General features: G+C 41.7%; 1 protein-coding gene across 10 annotated transcripts in view; it reads left to right on the forward strand.

Annotated features, from left to right (window-relative positions):
- The window catches only part of ANO10 (anoctamin 10), a 221,949-nt gene that overhangs the window by 109,929 nt on the left and 93,087 nt on the right, over positions 1-18,933 (forward strand). The window lies entirely within an intron of this gene.

Consider the following 18,933-nt stretch of genomic DNA (forward strand, 5'->3'; position numbering starts at 1 on the left):
TAAAACCTGAAGAACATGAATGAGAGAAATTAAGGGAGACCTAAAAAATGGATATAGACACCATGTTTATGGATTAGTATTGTTAGGGTAACAGTTCTTCCTAAATTGATCTGTAGATTCAACATAATTGCAATCAGAGTTCAGCAGACTGTCTTACAGCAATAGAAAGGCTGATCCTAAAACGTACACAGCAATGCAGAGGACCTGGGATAGGCAGGGACTTGATCTTCCTTGTCTGCTGTTGTGTCCTCAGTACCTAGAAGGGTGCCTGGCTCCTGGGAGGCTTACAGTCGATAGGTATTGAATAAATGAATGGACTTTGAGAGAATTATACAGAATAAAATAAAATGGGCCAAAATGTTGATAGTTTTTATTTCTGGACAATCAATAATGATTGATTTTTTTTTAAGTTTTCACTATTTTCTCCAAGAGGCACCTATTACTTTTGTATTTAAATTTTTTTATTTCAATAGATGATCCATGAATGATGGTACAAAACTCAAAAAGTCTAAGAATATACGAAGAGTGACATATCTCTTTCCTATCCCCTCCGCCTCCCCAGAGGAAACTACTCTTACAATTTCATTCTGATATCTCTTTATTTCATTTTTGTCTGCCAGGCTTTTTAAGCTTTTCTTCAACATTTCTTACTATATTTTTCATTTCCATCCATTCTCCCTTGGCCACGTTGTAATTTAATCATCATTTCTAAGATGAGTTTGTCTTTTTATTTAATTCTTTACCAGGTTGTTACTTTGACTTTGTATCTTCCTGTTCGTTTGTTTGAGTTTTTGAAGTCCTTTCTTAGAGATTTTCTTTCACATTTGTAAGTGCTTATTTAGAATTATTTCTTGTAGGTTTAAATACTGAGTTATAATTTTCATCTGGTTCATGCTTTGTTTATTGGTTGGCTTTTGATTTTTTTTTTATTTTAGGGGAGAACAAAACAAAAATTGAAATACCTTGATTCTTAGTGTTTGTCTTATTCTCGCAGTAATTTCGCATAGGTGTTATCTGCTGGTTTTTTGTTGCTGTTCATTTTGAAGTGAATAATTTTCCTGGGCTAGCAATAGTAGTTCTAGTTGGCAAGGGTAGGAGGTTTGAGTGGCTTACTCAGTTCCTTAGTTTGAGAGTGCTCCCTTTTCCTGGTATGGTAAAATGCCATTTTTTAAATGCTTACCTTCTTTGTGATAAGAATTGTGAGTATTGCTCTGGAGTATTTCTGCAGGACCGTAATTTCTACCTTGTAATTTCTTCTTTCCCATAATCACCAGCCTCCGTGGATGCCTAATCCTTCCATGTAATCTTTCCCCCAGAAATGGTGCCTTCCTAAGACTGCATCTCTGGTCCTGTTCATTTTCAAACCCCATCCTTTTTTTTTTTTTTTTTTCCTGTGTAATTTTTTTTAAATTTTAGTTTTTATTGAAGTGTAGTTGATTTACAATGTTAGTTTCAGGTGTACAGCAAAGTGATTCAGTTATATATATACTTTTTTTTCATATTCTTTTCCAAGAAGTTGAATATAGTTCCTTATGCTATACAGTATGTCCTCCCAACCCCATCCTTTTGATTCTCCAGGAAACCTCTGATCCACCAGACCTCAGATCTGTTCTCACTGATTCCTCACTCACAGTAGAAACATCTCTTTCTGGGGGCGATTTTATCTGTGTTCCCACACCATTAGAACTCTGTTTCTCTCTCTACTTTTTTTTCTATGTCTCTGACTCGACTTCCCACACAGATGTGAGCTGCAGAGCTGGTCTTAGGAGATATGGGTGCTCCTCTGTTTTCATATATCATGAAGTTCATGGCATTCCCTACCTCCTGGTTATGTGGCAGGCGTGAATAATGGATGGTTTCATGTGTTCTCTCCTCATTGATCTGTTTTATTTTGGTTTTTTTTTGAGGATGTGTTGACCTTAGGTGTTTGGACTTAGATGACCTCATTATCCTATGAGAGCCCAGAATTCTGTAATAATATCTTATAACTGGAAAAAATTGAATTTATTTTGGGATTTGGGGGCAGTTTTAATATATGATTTTCATTTATGAACTAAAGAGTACTTCATTTTCTGTTTAGTTTACAGAATATTTTATATTATTTGGATTATCATTATACTTACTCTAATTTATACTGAGTTCACAACAAAATCTATTTTGGTTAATGTAATATAGTGTATCTAATATATCTAATGTATCATAATATGGCACATCGAACATACATCATTTATAAGGAGCATGCCAGGCATGTTGTAATAGTTTAATTGGATAAGGGGCATTTTGGAATTGAATTTTTATAAATATACAGCCACTGAACAAAATGTGAAAAATCTTCCCAGAAATGAATTACATTTATGAGTCCACAAATTTGTGAATTAAATCATTTGTAACTTTGCCTCAGGCCATTAAAGAGCAGCATGGAATGGGGTCTGTGTGTGTGTTATATCCATTGTATGTATGTATGTATGTATGTATGTATGTATTTTATAAACATGTACTGTTTTTCTAATATTGTTGAAGTCAAAAAGCAAGTTAGAAATTATTTTAGACCCTAATAGAATTTAAGGGACCTCTGCTATTACTCACTGCTTATAGCAGGGCTGAAATAAGAATATAGATGCTTGACTCTATAATATTTGTAGGATATTTTAAGTATTCAAAATATTTTAGAGAGCTTTTTATTAAAATGTGACATACAGATAGTTACTGGTTATGAGCGTCGAGCTCCGTGGAGTTTCCAGAAGTGAACGTATTGGTAAGACACGGAACATTTTACCAGAAGCCCCTTCTTGGCTTTTCCATTCGTTTACCGCCAACCCAAAGCACCCACTCCCCAATTCTGTTGCCATGTTAGTTTTGTCTCCTTTTAAGCTCGGTCTTTGGCTGCTCTGAGAGATTTGTCTCTGGGTTTTCTTCCCGCCTCTTCGGCTGGGCCTCCTCACCTTGCCCTTCTTCTGGGGCTTCTCCTCCTTAGGATTCCTCCGGGTCCCCCTCTTCTCTCCCTCCTCGGTCCCTGGGGACGTGTCTGACCTGCGGCGCCCCTTGTCGCCCTGGTGAGCTGTCCCCTCCGTGACTTCGCCTTGCTCCCGTGCCTCCTGTGAAATGTCCACCTGGTATCTGCACCCAGATTGCCTCCCCCGTCAAGTCCCCCGGTGCTCCCACGATCGGCCACCCCACACTGAGTTCATCTGCCACAGCCACGGTTCTGGTCTCAGCTGAAGGTTGGGGGTCAGTCACCCTCGCTCCCCAGGCTCACACAGCGGCCGGCCCAGCAGCTGTTTCATCTCAGCTGAAGCCCCCACCACCCAGCGCCTGGCGCATAGCTTTAGAGCAGGCCCTTGCCATTTCTTGTCCGGATTACAGCAAGTTCTTAACCAGCATCCAGGTTTGGGGCTTTCCAGTCCATTCTGCTGTGAAGTGATCATTCTAAGGCACCGATCTGATCTTACTCTCTCCTTGAAGGCCACCACTGGCTCTCTACTGTCTTCAGGATTACAGTCCAGATTGAGTCTTGCAGGCCCTGGACAGAACCTGCAGCCCTCCCTCACCGCCCTCCTGTGCACACTTTGATCACACTCAGCTCCTTGTGACTCCTCCAAAGGACCGAGCTCTTGCTTGCTTGATGTTTTAGGCAGTGTGTCTTCCTCTCCTGAGAATGCATTTCGAGCTTATTTGGTTTAAATTGTTAATTTTGCAAATTGGTTTGCCTGGAGACATGGTACAGTGAACATGTCATTTTTTTTGAGTTTCTAAACCCCCTTCCTATGTCCAGAGAACCTCTGACCTTATGAGGCAGAGGTCCCCTCCCATTTTCAAAGTGGATAGCACCGGATCCTCTCTTCCTCGCCTCTTTTGCTTCTGGGGTGTGGACATAACAAAGATCTGTATTCAGCCGGTTATAACCTTGCCACACCAAACTGTGCACTGGAAGCCAGTGAGCCCAAGAAGAGGTACTGTGCAGAATCCACTGCAGCAGTGACTGTTGTTGGGGTGTTATGTCTCTGCCCAGCAGCGTGGCCCTAGCATCCTTACTGGATAATTCATGCCCTATACATGATGGTGGACATTGCTCCTGGCTGTGTGACAGCCAAGCCTGGTTTTTTAGACCCTTTGGAGGGTATGTGAGCTGCCTGATGTTCTTTTAACATCTTTTGCCCAAATAAAACAGAATTGGTGTTTGTGGCTTGCAAAGAAGAACCTTGCTTGACTCAGATAGATTTCCAGCATCAGTACCTTCAAGGACAGGAGGCAGAATGCCATTATCTGTGTAACAGCAGCGACACAACCCCTAATGCATAAGAATTATATAGAGCTCTTGGCTTGCACGTAAGTGAGAAGTCACAGTACTGAACAAGAGGAGCTTGAGCTCTGTATGCAGTGACATGATTAAGGTCACAGGGATTTTCCTAGAAAAGAACAGCAAAACACTGCTGTGATGTTAGACGGTTGAAGTGTGTATGTGTGTACCAATAGCTGTGGACCTAGTTTTAGAATATATATATATAAATTGTGAAATATATGTAACAAAATTTGCCATTTTAAGTGTACAGTTGAGTGACGTTAAGTATATTCACAGTGTTATGTGACCATCACCACTATCAATTTCCAAAACTTTTTTTTATCACCCCAAACAGAAACTCCATGTCTGTTAGGCAATAACTCCCCAGTGTCCTCTCACCCAGTCCCTCCTACCCTCACCTCTGCTTTCTGTCTCTATGAAGTTGCCTGTTCTAGACATTTCATGTAAGTGAATTCATATAATTTTTTGTCTGGCTTATTTCATTTAGCATAATTGTAAGCAATGCTGCAGCGAACAGCAGCATACAAGTATCTGTGAGTCCCTGCGTTCAGTTATTTTGAGTATATACCCAGGAGAGGAATTGCTGGATCATAGAATAATTCTACATTTAATTTTTTGAGGCCCCACCAAACTGTTTTCCACAGCAGCTCCACCATTTTACATCCCTCCCAGCAGTGCACGAGGATTCCAGTTTCTCCATATACTCATCAACACTTATTTTCTGTTTATAAAAAAATGATAGCCATCCTAGTGGGTATGCAGTGGTATCTCCTTGTGGTTTTGATTTTAATTTCCTTAATGACTGATGACGCTCAGCATCTTTGCATGGGTCTGGAACTTCTCGCCTGTCTCAGTTGTGTCAAGAGCATCTTGATCAGTTAATCCATTTCTGTAATTTTTCCTAGAAGTAAGCAAATGGGTTCTCGACTATATGTCATTTCGTGGCCAGGCCCAGCTCTCAAACATAAAGGTCTTCTGTAAATGCTAGTTAAGGCTTGATGGTCAGCAGCATTTAAAATTGTGTCCCCTTTCTTCAAGGTGAAAAAGGGCTGCCGTGTAAAACCTACAGCTGACATCATACTTAATGGTGAAAGACTGTCTTTTTGCAGATGACGTGACCTAGTATATAGACATTCCTAAGAAATCCACTTAAGAATCTATTAGAACAACTAAATGAATTCAACAAGGTTACAGAATACAAAAACAATATAATTATATTTCTATACAGTAGCAATGAAAAGCCAGAAAAGGACATTATGATCTCAACTCCATTTACAATAGTATAAAAAAGAATAAAATGGAAGAAGACGTAATACTGTTAAGATGACATTATTCCCCAAATTGATCTACAAATTCCACACAATCTTTATTAGTATCCAGCTAATTTTCTGGCAGAAATTGATCCTAAAATTCATATGAAAATGCAAAAGACCCAGTATAGCCAAGGCAGTCTTGAAAAAGAACAAGGTGTGAGGACTCACACTTGACAGTTTCAAAACTGTCTCTAAAGCTGCAGTAATCGAGACTGTGTGGTACTAGGGGGAGGATGTAGCTCAAAGTGGTAGAGCACATGCTTAGCATGCATGAGGTCCTGGGTTCAATCCCCAGTTCCTCTAAAAAGTAAATAAACCTAGTTCCCCCCCCCCCCAAAAAAAACCCAGAAACAAAGACTGTGTGGTACTGACATACATACAAAGGGACATATAGATGAATGGCATAGAATTGAGAGTCAAAAAATAAGCCATCATATTTATAGTCAGTTGGTTTTTGACAAGAGTGCCAAGATAATTCAACAGGAGAAAGAATAGCCTTTTCAAAGAATAGTCTCTTGAGGGCGTCTGTTTTCTGAGTTTGATATGTATCTTGTCAATTGAAGGAGAAGTAAAACTCCAGCCGTGAGTTTGTAATCAAATTGTAATGTGCTCTGTGGATGTGATTACAGAGACTGATGGAAGCACTGAAGAGAAACAGAATTCCAGGGGCGTCATAAACAAGGCCCAGTGCTGTTCTTTTTAAGACAGCGCATTCTGCAGTGTTTTGCGGGGTCTTACCTAGAAGTGATACAGAGTCCTGAGCACCTCTGTTCCTTCCCTCGCCCCTACCCACTACCCCCCAGCATACCTCTGGCCTCTGAAGTGTTTAAAATCCATGCCTTGATTTTGAGTTCTGTGTTTAAGCTAAATATTGCATTCAAAGAGAACCGTAGACTATAAACTAGTGCTGCTTGAGATGTGCTCTGCAGACTGGTTTTAGTCCATAAAGTGTTACTGGTCTACAGAGGGTAAGAGTTTAGAAACTTCTAAGGCAGTTTGACATTGCTGCGACTTTTAAGCCTATGATCAAGGGGCTCACTTTGCTAAACAAGGGGTAGACCCATTAGACTTGCAGCTTGTGTGGTGAGCGGCGTGTCGTGCAGACTCACCTTGGTCACGTGCAGTATGGGTTAGTCCACTTGGCATCCATAACCCAGTACCACAGACTTGGAGCTTAAACAATAGACATTTATTTCTCAGTGTTCTGGAGGCTGGGAACTCTAAGCTCAGGGTGTCAGCACGGTAGATTTCATTCTGGGGCCACTCCCCTTGGCCTGCAGGTGTCAGTCATCTCGCTGTGTGCTCTCATGACCCCTTTGTGTGCAGGTGAAGGAAGAAAGAGCTCTTCGGTGTCCTTATAGTAACACTAGTGTTATCATACCAGAGCCCCACGCTTAAGAACCCGTTTAACCCCAAATACCTCTTTGTAAGCTCTGTTTCCAGATGTAGTCACATTGGGGGTTAGGGCTTCACCATAGGAATTTGGGTGGGACACATTCTGGTCCAGGCACGTGAGGACCGTAGACAGGTCCGCAATGGACTGGGAATTTTGAAAATTATTTCTTCATCACAGATTTTGAGATGCTCTTCTGGAGGGAGAAATGGTGCTAATTGACCTAACTGCAAGTAAATAGACAGGAAACAGTTTGCTTTAGCTTAAAAATGTTTGTATATTTGTGGAATTTGTGAATCTTGACATTCAATAAAATTGTTTTGTGTGAAATGAGGCATCTTTGGAAGAGCTTAGATGAAAAACTGGTGAAGATGTACTGAGTAGTTAATTCCCACAGAGACCTAGGCTTAAACTTGACGTGATCAGAGCATGGTAGCTGTTCTGGGAGCGTAGCCGTCCTTTCTGTGCAGTCAGCTCGTCAATCTGTGCTCCATTTCCCTTCCGAGGACAGCTCCCAGGGCCGCTCTCCGGCCCAGCATCCCGTCCATTCAGGAGAGAGCGCAGCACGCTCCCTGGGGCCCCACTCTCCTGCTCCTGACTTTCTCTGGCTTTCCTGTCTCAACAGATAGGATTGTTATCTTCATAGTGACTCACTTTGACACCATGATTTAGTTCTCCTCTTTTCCTTCCCTCTTTCATCTCCCACCCACGATTCTGCCTCCAGAATGCCACCTCCATCAATCTCCTCCTTTCCAAAGCACTGACCACCTGGCACCAGGCCACTGGCATCACGCCTTGTTGGGGACATTCAGTGAGCACCTAACTGTTGCCCTTGACTTCAGTTTCTTCCACTACAGTCTACTGTTTGTAAAGCACAGGTCTGACTATGTCACTTACAATCTAAAAAGCTTTCGCTTGTCACTTGTTCTTATTAAAGTCCAGCCTCATTAGAAAGGGATTTAAAGCCCTCTGTAACCTACCTTTTAGCTATGCGTCTTCCCTCTCCCCCATCCCGTCCCCCCAGCCTTTCAGCACACACCACACCACAGGCATAGCTATGTTTTGTATTTTCCTGCCTCTGTGTCTTTGCCTGGAGTTTTTCCTCCTGGATTTTTCTCTGCTCCAGTTTCCACTTGTTGTAGGAATGCCTTGTCCTTCAAGGACCAGTTCAGACACGCGATTTCCCAGTTTCCCCTGTCTCGCCATTTAGGATTAATGGTGAATCAGTGTGCTCCCATAGCATGCTGTGGTGTCCTACGGTGTTCTGCGTGTTCTCCCTCCCCAGCTGGTGCAGTCAGACGGTGATCAGTGAAAATGAGACCCCAGACCCTGCCCCAGGCTGGGGCACTTCCAGCTGTGGGTTTAGAGAAGTGGCAGATTGTTAGCAAACAAGCAAAGATCTCATGGTTGTGCCCACTGATCCCAGGATGCGATTTTAGATCCAAACCTTTCACCTACGTGCTTTTGTTTTTTTCCCCATCACTAGGATGTGCCTCTCTTATTTCTGAGATTGTGATTTGTATCTTCTCTTTTTCCTCATCAGTCTTGCTAGAAATTTATCAATTTTATTGATCTCCTAAAAGATCAGTAAAACTTTAGTTTTCATGTTTTACTGTTTTCTGCTTCTTTGATTTCTGCTATTTTCTTCGTTGTTCCTTTTGCTTACTTTGGGTTTAATTTGTTCTTGTTTTCCTAGTTTCTTGAGATGGAAGCTGAGGTGAGTTTCCTCCTAATATGTGCTTTCTGGCATCCCAGAACTTCTGACTTGTTTTCAATCTTACTCCATTCAACACATTTTCTAAGTTTCCTTTTGATTTCTTCTTTGATCCATAGGTTATTTAGAAGTGTGTTAATTAGTTTCTTGATCTTGGGAGGATATTCCAGAGATCTTTTGCTACTGATATCTTCTGTTTCTGTCTTCCTTCTTCTCCTTCTCCTTCTTCTCCTTCTTCTCCTTCTTCTTCTTCTTCTTTTGTAACTTTTAATTGTTTTTTTGAGGGTGTAGGTAATTAGGTTTATTTATTTATATATATTTTGAATAGAAATACTGGGGATTGAACCCAGGACCTCGTGCATGCTAGGCAAACACTCTACCAATGAGCTGTACTCTCCTGCCTCTACTGATTTCTAATGTAATTCCATTGTAGTCAGAGAAGACACTTTGTCTGATTTGAATCTTTTAAAATGTATTGAGAGTTATTTAGTGTCCCATAATATGTCCTAGCTTGGTAAATGTTCCATGTGCACCTGAAAAGAATGTGTATTCTGCTGTTATTGGGGAGAACTGTCCGTAAATGTCAAGTGGGTCAAGTTGGCTGGTGGTGTTGTCAGCTTTGCTGACTTTCTGTCTACCTCTTCTATCAGTTATTGAGAACAGTTTGAAAATTTCCTAGTATAATTGTGTGTTTATCTATTTCTCCCTATAACTATCACTTTTTGCTTTTATTTTTATTTGAAGCTCAGTTATTAGGCACACAATTCTTTCTTCCTCTTCAGGAATTGACCCCTTTATTTTTTATATTACCTCTTTATCCCTAGCGTTGTTTTGAAATCTGCTTTGTCTGATATTAATATAGTAATTTCAGCTTTCTCTGCACTAATGTTAGCATGGTATCCTTTTTGTTTGTTTTAACAGCCTTTTATTTTCAACCTATTTGTGTCTACATATTTTAACTGTGTTTCTTTTGGGCAGCCTGTGGTTAAGTCTTACTGTTTTATGCAGTCTGACAATCTCTGCCTGTTAATTGGGCTGTTCTAGTATTTATATTTAACCTGGTCATTGATAGGGTTAGATTTAAGTCTTCCATCTTGCTGAGTATTTACTCTTTGCCTCATCTGCTGTTTGTTCCCTTTTCTGCCTTCTTATGAATTCATAGAGGTGTATGTATATGTGTGTGATTCCGTATTTTTCTCCTTTGTTGAAATTAATAGCTACGACTCCTTGTTTTATTGCGGAGTTGCTTAGGATTCAATGTCCACGTCCTTATTTTATCACAGTCTGCAGTACATCAAGAGAGACAGCACTTCCTGTGCAGTTGGAGACCCACACACTAGTGTACTTCTCTGCCTCTCCTCTTCCTTAATCGTGTCCCAGAACTGAGGTCAATCTGAGCACTCTGTTGACCCACGAGTGAGGTTTTCTCCTCTGGCTGGTGGGGAACAGACACCGTTTGAGCGTCACACACTCTTCCCTCCAGCCCATTCAGGTCGTGCTTTCCTGGACCTCAGGTCGTTTCCTCACATGCGTGTGCTGGTCAGTTTCCCCTGAAGACCTGAGGGACAGGAGACGTCTGTTTCTGTGCCACGCTCTCCTCCTTTGTACCTGTCCTGCCCACTGTTGGTGCCATGTTCTCCCAGGACACTCATCCTAACTCAGGTGGTCTGCTGGGCTCAGCCTGGCCTTCTCTCCCCACACTGAGGGCTGGACGCTTCCTCCAGGCAGTAGCTGAAGGGACCGCACACTCACCTTGATTCCCATCTCTCAGGGTCACGATCTCTCCTTGTCTGATGTCCAGTGTCTTTAAGACTGTTGTTGCATAAAATTTGGGGGGTTGTTTCAGGTGGGAGGGTTATTTCATCTTGGTGAAGGTGGAAGTTGCCCACGAGGGTATTTTTTTCATCAGGGTATTTTTCACAAGTAAGAGTAATATTTTCAATAAAGGTAAGTGTGTAAAAGAATGCAAAGAAAATCTTCCCCATTAACATGAGCCGCAACTCTATCTTCCCTGTTGCTAAGGCCAAAATCCTTGGAGTCATCCTTGACTCACTTCACTCCAACCCAAAGCCCAAAATTTGTTTACTCTGCTTCAAAATATATCCAGGAGAGGAGGGTATAGCTCAGTGGCAGAGCACATGCTCAGCATGCACGAGGTCCTGGGTTCAAACCCCAGTACCTTCATTAAAAAAATAAATAACCTAATTACCTACCCCTCCCCCTCAAGAAAAACAAACCCAAAATCTATCCAGAATCTGACCACTGTCCACCACCACCTCTACTGCTAGCCTTGTATCTGGTCACACTCAGGACTGTGGACACATTAACTGAACTCTTTTTGTCCCCCTGGTCCTGATCTGTAAAATAATGGATAGTAGTCACCACCCTTATAACATGGTTATGAAGAGAAAATAAATCAATATTTGTAAAGTGTTTAGAACAGTGCCTGGCCTTATGTTGTGTTTGTTCAATGAAAAGGGGCAGATCTGGGGTTCCCTCTTGTGTCTGGGCTGGCTCCCAGCGTGCTGATCTTCCCTCTTCCGTCTGCTTCTGCCATGTGCCTGCAGCCGTGGTCAGTGCTGGAAAATACAAAACAGGGAAGAGAGTGGCACCGTCCCCAGAAGACACTTACCAGTTAGTTGGGTGACAGCCTAGAGCCTGAAGCCAGCAGCAACTCTGGTAGAATCATGCCCTGACGTGAGGGGTCAGGGGCTACAGCCCGCCCCTCCACCACTTGTCCTGGTGTGTCCCGGCATGGGGGAGGGTCCTCCCATCAGGGGCTCCCACCCTTCCCCCCACTCCCACCCCAGCTTACAGCCTGGGCCGCACTTTAAGGACAACACAGTCGGAGCCTGTGACCCCCTGGGTTTCTGCGACAAGATTGTGCTTATTTACAGTTTAGCCCTCGCACTGTGAACCTCATTGTCCTGTGCTCCAGCTGCCCGGGAACACACCTTGCAGGGGGCAGTGTCGGTGCCCTGACCCCCACGGGCACAGATTTAACCTCACAGTGAAGAGCACCCCTCTGCCCCACTACAAATCATGAGAGGTTTCTGAGTTCAAGGGCATTTTCTCCCTCCAGAGAAGCCTGCAGGTCCAGTGCCTCTCACACTACAGACAGGAGCTTCTCGGCTCCTCCCGGGTGTCAGGGCAGTTCCGGCTGCACACCCTGAAACTGAAAGTGGGGCCGAGGTGGCGGCTCAGAAATGAAGGCCAGTGACACCGAGAGACGTGAGCAAAATCCAGACTCCGTGTGTCCACAGTCATGATTTACGTGGCAAGAGAGATGCTTAGGGTGATTTTATAAAAGATTCTTTTCAGGCAGAGATAGGGATTAGAGGGTAGACAGACATTAATTTAACGTGGAAGAGTTAATGCAGACTCCACTCTTGGACCAAATAGAATTGGGAATGTCAGTCTAGAGCTCAGACCTTGTTAAAACATTTTTCTGAGATGTTGCAGATACTGTCAAATCAGTAGATTGATATATGGGCTGTATTTTGTGAATTGAGAAAAATCTAATTTGTGTTACTAGAGCAGCAGTAAAAAAAAAAAAAAGAAAGAAAGAAAGCTAAAGAACCATAAAGTATAAGTAAATTACATTGGAAATAGAATAATACTCACTTTTTATTTTCTTCATATTGCACTCCATTATTTTACTGCCATTAACTCTTTTTGCATTAACTGTCTTTGTGTCACTGAAAGCTAGAGTCTTTCAAAATGAAATCATTAAAGTGATCATGAAATTTTGAATGTTGCTTATAAAAATTCACTAATTGGTCACAATCAAACTGTACTATTCTTATCTTAATTTTAATTAAGCCATGAAATGGGATAAACATTATGTAGTTAATTTTTGTCAACTTGCAAACAGTATGATTATACTAAAACTAAATATGTTTATATCCTACTATTTAAAAAGGTAATCTTTTTCCCAGTCTAGCTGGAGATAGGAACAGCATGCAGAATGGAAACTCTGGCCGACTCAAGGATTATTGGGGAGTTTTTATGTCAGTCTAGTGGGTTTAATTTACTGGCATTATAATTGAATACATTTTCCAGCTCTACACATTTGCTCCTTGCACACAGTGACTTATTTAGTTAGGTCCCAGGCACTTGGAAGAAGGCACCTATCAGACCACATCAAGGGTAATGACTTCGTGACTTTTTTCATTGAAATTTTTGTTGAGATCATTGTAGGTTCACAAGCAGTTACAAGAAATAATACACAAAGATCCTGTGTCCCCTTCCCTCAGTTTCCTCCAGTGGTAATATTTTGTTGACCTGTAGAGCGGTGTCACCAGTCAGGATATTGACACTGAGACCTTGTTCAAGTTCCCCCAGTTTTACTTACACTCGTGTGTGTGTGTGTGTGTGTGTGTGTGTGTGTGTGTGTGTGTGTGTGGTTCTATCCAATTTTACCTCCTGTCTAGGTTTGTGAATGTACCGTCACAGCCACGGCACAGCAGTTACATCACCACAAGAATCTTTTCCTCTTATAACTGCACCCCCCCCTCCCCTCCCCCTCCACCTTACCCCTGGCAACTGCCAGTCTGTTCTCTATGTACAGAATTTTGTCTTTTAAAAAATGTTATGTAAATTAAATCACACAGCATATACCCTTTTGAGATTGGGTTTTTTGTCAACTTAAATTCATCCAACTTACTTGTATCAATAGCTGTTCCTTTCTGTTGAGTAGTTCTCCACATGAGCTGCAGTTTGTTTAATCATTTACCCACTGAAGGACACCAGAGCTGACTCCACTTTGGGGCTGCCACAAATAAAGCTACTATGAATGTTTTCGTGCAGGTTTTGTGTGAACATAAGTCTTCATTTCTCTGGATAAATATCCAGGAGTAGCATTGCTGGGCTGTATGGTCATTGCCTCTCTAGTTTTACGAGAAAATGCCAGGCTGCTTTTCAGAGTAGCTGTACCATTTACATTCCTACCAGCAGTGTTTTAAGTGATCCAGTTTCCCTGCATCCTTGCCAGAATGGTGTCATCACTTATTTTAGCCATCCTCGTAGGTTTGTATTGCTATGTCCTTTTGCTTTGGATCTGCATTTTTCTGATGACTGATGATGTTGAACAACTTTTCAAGTGCCTATTTACAGTCTGTATATCCTCTTCAGTGAACTGTCTGTTCCTGTCTTTTGCCCATTTTCTAACTGGAGTTCTTTTTTAAACCATTGAATTTTAAATGTGATGTGTCCTAGAAAGTAGCCCTTTGTTGGCTGCATGGTTTGCAAATATTTTCTCCCTGTCTGTAGCCTCACATAACCTTTCACAGAACAAAAGTTTTCTAACTTGATGAGGTCCTCTTCGTGACTTTGTACTGATTGGATTTTTTAAAAAATAGGGAGACATACCTTCAATAGGATTAGAGCGTTTTTCTCTTATTTTTATGTTTTATTTTCTTCCTTTTTTCCGCCCACTTTGGCTGCTCTCTCTTTAGCATCATAAACTTTTTCTTGGTTGTGAAAAATATTGTAAATTATTCAAGCTGCAATTTATTTCCAGTGTTCTTAAATAAGTACCTTTATGTTTTTCTCCTACCCTCTACAGACGTCTAGAACATTTCCTCCTTGTTTGACCACATTACTTGTAAGCATTTGTTAGTGATTGTTTAGTCTCCTCAGTATTCACTTGCTAATTATAGAATCTTCCCTTTCTTTGCAAAACCAGACAAGAATGCCATGCGCTGGAGGCATTTCGCTTTTATCACTGTTCAGAGTCACAGATCGGCTCCCTCATCCCCTAGAGGAGATCCCTAAGTTTGCATATGTGTTTTCTCCACTTAGAAAAAGGTCACTCACATCCATTTACCGAGTGTGCCTGGTTACTGAGCCACCAGTGACTTTTCTGCACCCAGCCACCATCAGAGGTCTGTGACGTTTCCTTGCCTCGGGCCCTCTGTAAAGGGCTCGGCCTTAGCTGTGAGGACATGCAGGCTGGGTTGTGGTCGGTACGTCACACACTTCACTGTTTGCATGAGATGCTGGTTGGGGAGGCAGCCTGGGTGAGGAACAGGCCGTGGTCCCCCAGGAGCCCTGCACTGCGGGAGGGCCTGAGCCTCTCTGCACATCTATTCCTCCCTCCTGTAGGGCAGGGGTGAGGGGAGTATAAATACCCACCCTGCCTCCCTCAAAGAGCATTCCAGAAAAATTCTCACATCTTTTTTTCCTACCTCATCTGGACTCTGGTGAGAGAAGAAGTTACCCGGTGACTTTTCCCTCTCTCTCTAGGGATGCCAAGAGAGGGTATTCATCAGCTCTTGGGCAAAAAGATGACATCAAGTCTATTAGCAAGAAAGCACTGACGTCGTTTGTTTTCTTATGTAGCTGAGGTGACCTCTAGACTCTTCCAATAAATAGAAACTGTAATTTAGTTCATTCTGTAAGGATTTATAAGCACCTATTCAGTGCCAGACTTTTTGTTGGCAGAGATGATACAGCAGCAGACAAACAAGAAAAAAAGATGAGGAAGAAAAACCTCTGCCCTTGTGGAATATATTTTAGAGGGGAAGATAGATAATGAATAAGACAATTAAATAAAGTACGCAGGATGTGTAAGTGGTGAGTGCTCAGGGGATAGAGAAAGTGAGGACGGTGGACGGGAGGTGTTGTGATGGGGCTGGGGGGAGTTTTAGGGAGATGGTCTGAGAAGGCTGCCCTCCAAGGAAGACACCGAGTCAGAACCTGGAATAGGACCTGGTGGCAGGCCTGGGCCTGGTGTGTTCCAGACCAGCAGAGGGGCACGTGTGGCTGGATTGGAGTGATTGGGTAAGAGCAGAAGGAAGTGAGTCCAGAAACAGAGCAGGGGAGGTGGGAAGGCCGATCATGGAGGGCTTTTCAGGTCAAGGGCAAGATTTTGGTTTAACTCTGGGCGACATGGGAGCCTCTGGAGATTCTGAGCAGAGAGTGGGTGGTCTGACTTACATGCTATTGGGATCACTCCGGCTGCTGTGGTGACAGTAATGGGCTAAAAGTGAAGGGAGAGAGACAGTTACGAGGCCGTGACAATGACCTATGATAGAGATGATGGGTCCTCATCCAGGTAGTGAATATGGAGGTGGCAGAAGTGGTTGGGGTCTGGGTATATTTTCAAGGCAAAGAAAGCCAACAGGATTTGATAATAGGCTACAGGTGGGATGTAACAAAAGTGAGGCATCAAGGATGGACCCCCAAGTTTGGCCTGTGCAACCAGGAGAATGGAATTGTCATTTCTTTTCTTTCTTTCTTTCTTTCTTTTTTGATGACAAGTCTTTTTTTTTTTTTTAATTGAAATTCCATCAGTTACAATGTGTGAGTTTCTGGTGTACAGCACAATGCCTCAGTCTTGCATATACATACATATATTTGTTTTCACATTTTTTTTCTTTGAAGGTTATTACAAGATATTGAACATACGTCCCTGTGCTAGACAACAGAAACTTTTTTTAAAAGTCTATTTTTATTTATAGTGGCTAACATTTGCAAATCTCAAAGTCCCAAATTTATCCTTTCCCACCCCCTTTCCCCGGTTACCATAAGGTTGTTTACTATGTCTGTGAGTCTGTTTCTGTTTTGTAGATGAGTTCATAGTGTCATAGTGTCCTTTTTTTTTTTTTTAACATTCCACATATGAGTGATATCATACGGTATTTTTCTTTCTCTTTCTGGCTTACTTCACTTAGAATGATGATCTCTAGATCCCTCCATGTTGCTGCACATGGCATTATTTTATTCCTTTTTATGGCTGAGTAGTATTCCATTGTATAAATATACCACAACTTCTTTATCTAGTCATCTTTTGATGGACATTTAGGTTGCTTCCATGTCTTGTCTATTGTATATAGTGCTGCTATGAACATTGGGGTACATGTATCTTTTCAAATTGAGTTCCCTCTGGATATATACCCAGAGGTGATATTGCTGGATCATTTGGTAAGTCTATTTTTAGTTTTTTTGAGGAATCTCCATACTGTTTTCCATAATGGCTGCACTGAATTATCATTTCTGAGATGATCACAACACTGTTAGTGAGTTGTAGCAAATAGGGTCTAGCTAATACTGTAAGAGCATTTTATCTCTTTTAAAAATTGAGGATTAACAAGCATAGGGTAAAGTGTATTAAAGTGTGTTCATTTTAAATTGCAGTTTTGCAGGAACCCTGTGTCTTAAATATATTTTATTCATCATAAAAATGTTTAGAGGGATTTTTTCCTTTAATTATTTACATCTTCAATTCATTACCTTTTTTAGCTCTTCTGAGAAACAAGGTACCTCTGTCTCTGCTACACACCGAAACATAAAATTCATTTGTTCCACAAGCATCTTTTATCTCTGTTATGCACATTCATAATATCCTGGCCCTACGGGAGGAATAAAAAAGGTATAACCTCTGCCCCAAGGAACCCTGTTATTTTGTTAAACATAAATGAAAGACGGGAAAACTGCAGAATAAGCACCAGATTGAAGCAAACCCCTCTGGCTGATGGTTTTGGTGTCTTGGCTCAGTGTGTGTCTATCACCTGCTCCTCTGGAATATCTGTCACAAAGTGAGAGTGTTTTGGTTCTGTGACCTGAAAGGTGATTTACTGAAATGAGCATGTGAAGAAAATGACTTAGCTCACTCCCGATGAGTCAGTCAGACAGCCGGGTGAGGTTTTGAAGCACACCTCAAGTAAAGGGCTTTGATGTGGCATGATTTGGGGTGTCACTGGTATATGAGTAAACACTTGGAGATGATTACATCTCGTGAAAAACACATGCTCCTCAGTCTACTAGTGACATGATCTCAAGGAAATTCAGCCTGTAGGCAGTCCTCGAGCTAAGCAAGAAAAATGCTCTGGTAATTAGGCAGTTTTAATTTGATTCTGGTTTTCCCGTAGAAAAAGGAATGTGAGAGAATTTTATTCTGACCAGGGATCAACGTTTCATAGAAATTACCAGACACATTGGACTTAACTATATTTTCAACTACAAATGGCACCTTTCAGTATAAACCTTATTTATACAGTACTAAGAAACCCAGTTACCAGTCATAGGATTTTGCTTATGTTAAACCTTATGTCTCATGCTGTACCAGAAAGCCACTTTTGTTTCCATGTATTTTACCTTAGTTTTACTAAAGCAAATCAGAGAAACTATCACTGCACTTAAAGAATTCAGAACTTCATTCGGCTTTTTTTCCTATTAAATTTATCAAATTTATTTTCAAATATATCTATTGTTACAACAGAATATAACTATTCAATAAAAACTTTTATAAGCATACTCTATTACCATCTCAAAAGACATTGCCTTTTTTTAAAATACAAAACTCAGGCATAAACATTTGTTTAGCTTAAACTTACGACTTTTAAGATTTTAACTCTAGAAAAAATACTATGGCCAACTAAAAGTCTACACTGATAAACAACATATATTATCAAATTATAAGGCAGTATTTGTATGCAGAAAACTATATATACAGTTCTCTTATACAATTGATGTATAATAGTTACTGTCTTGAGGTTTAACGAAGGTTCAAACTGAGTAAAAGATCAATCTCTTCAATACATTTCTTTCACTGCTAATTAGAGGTAATGCAAGCATTCCGTGAATATTGAGAAAGTCCCACATTTCTTGGTGTGTTCTGGGAATTCCAGTACATTTTAGATGGAGAAGCTGACCGTGAAAAAGTTCACTGCTGTGCTCACTGGTAAAGTTGAAGGAACTCTGGTCCAAAGGAGGGGACCGCCCTTCATCCACTGGCCTCAGGGCAGCTCAGGTGGAGATCTGACCGAGTGAGTGAATGCAGCCTGGAAGCTTAGGAGGCCTGAGTGGAGGGGAGGGCACAGCACAGCTTTGACACGAGGGCCCACTCCTGGGAAAGGGACCATCAGGACTTGGTGCTTGGTCCCCTGGCTCGTTTGTAAAAGCCCCTTGTGATGTGCTGATTCTCGTGACGTCCTCCAGGAACTTGAGCACTTTCAGCATCTCCGCCATCTCTTCCTGAATAGCCTGCAGGGAACTCTCTTTCTTCAGTTCTTGAGTGAGAAAACTAATTTCCTTCCTCGAACTCATGTTGACCATCATCAACTTTCTGTAAGTGTTAGCGAGGCTGAGTGTATTTACCAGCTCCTTCTCTAGCCCGGCATTCTTTAAAGTTGTCTCCATCGTGGCACACTCCTGTTTAGCTACATAAAGCTGGTCGATGAGGTGGCACTTCTTTTTGATCTGGGCAGCC

This window comes from Camelus ferus, chromosome 17, assembly GCF_009834535.1.
Source record: "Camelus ferus isolate YT-003-E chromosome 17, BCGSAC_Cfer_1.0, whole genome shotgun sequence".
NCBI lineage: Eukaryota > Metazoa > Chordata > Mammalia > Artiodactyla > Camelidae > Camelus > Camelus ferus.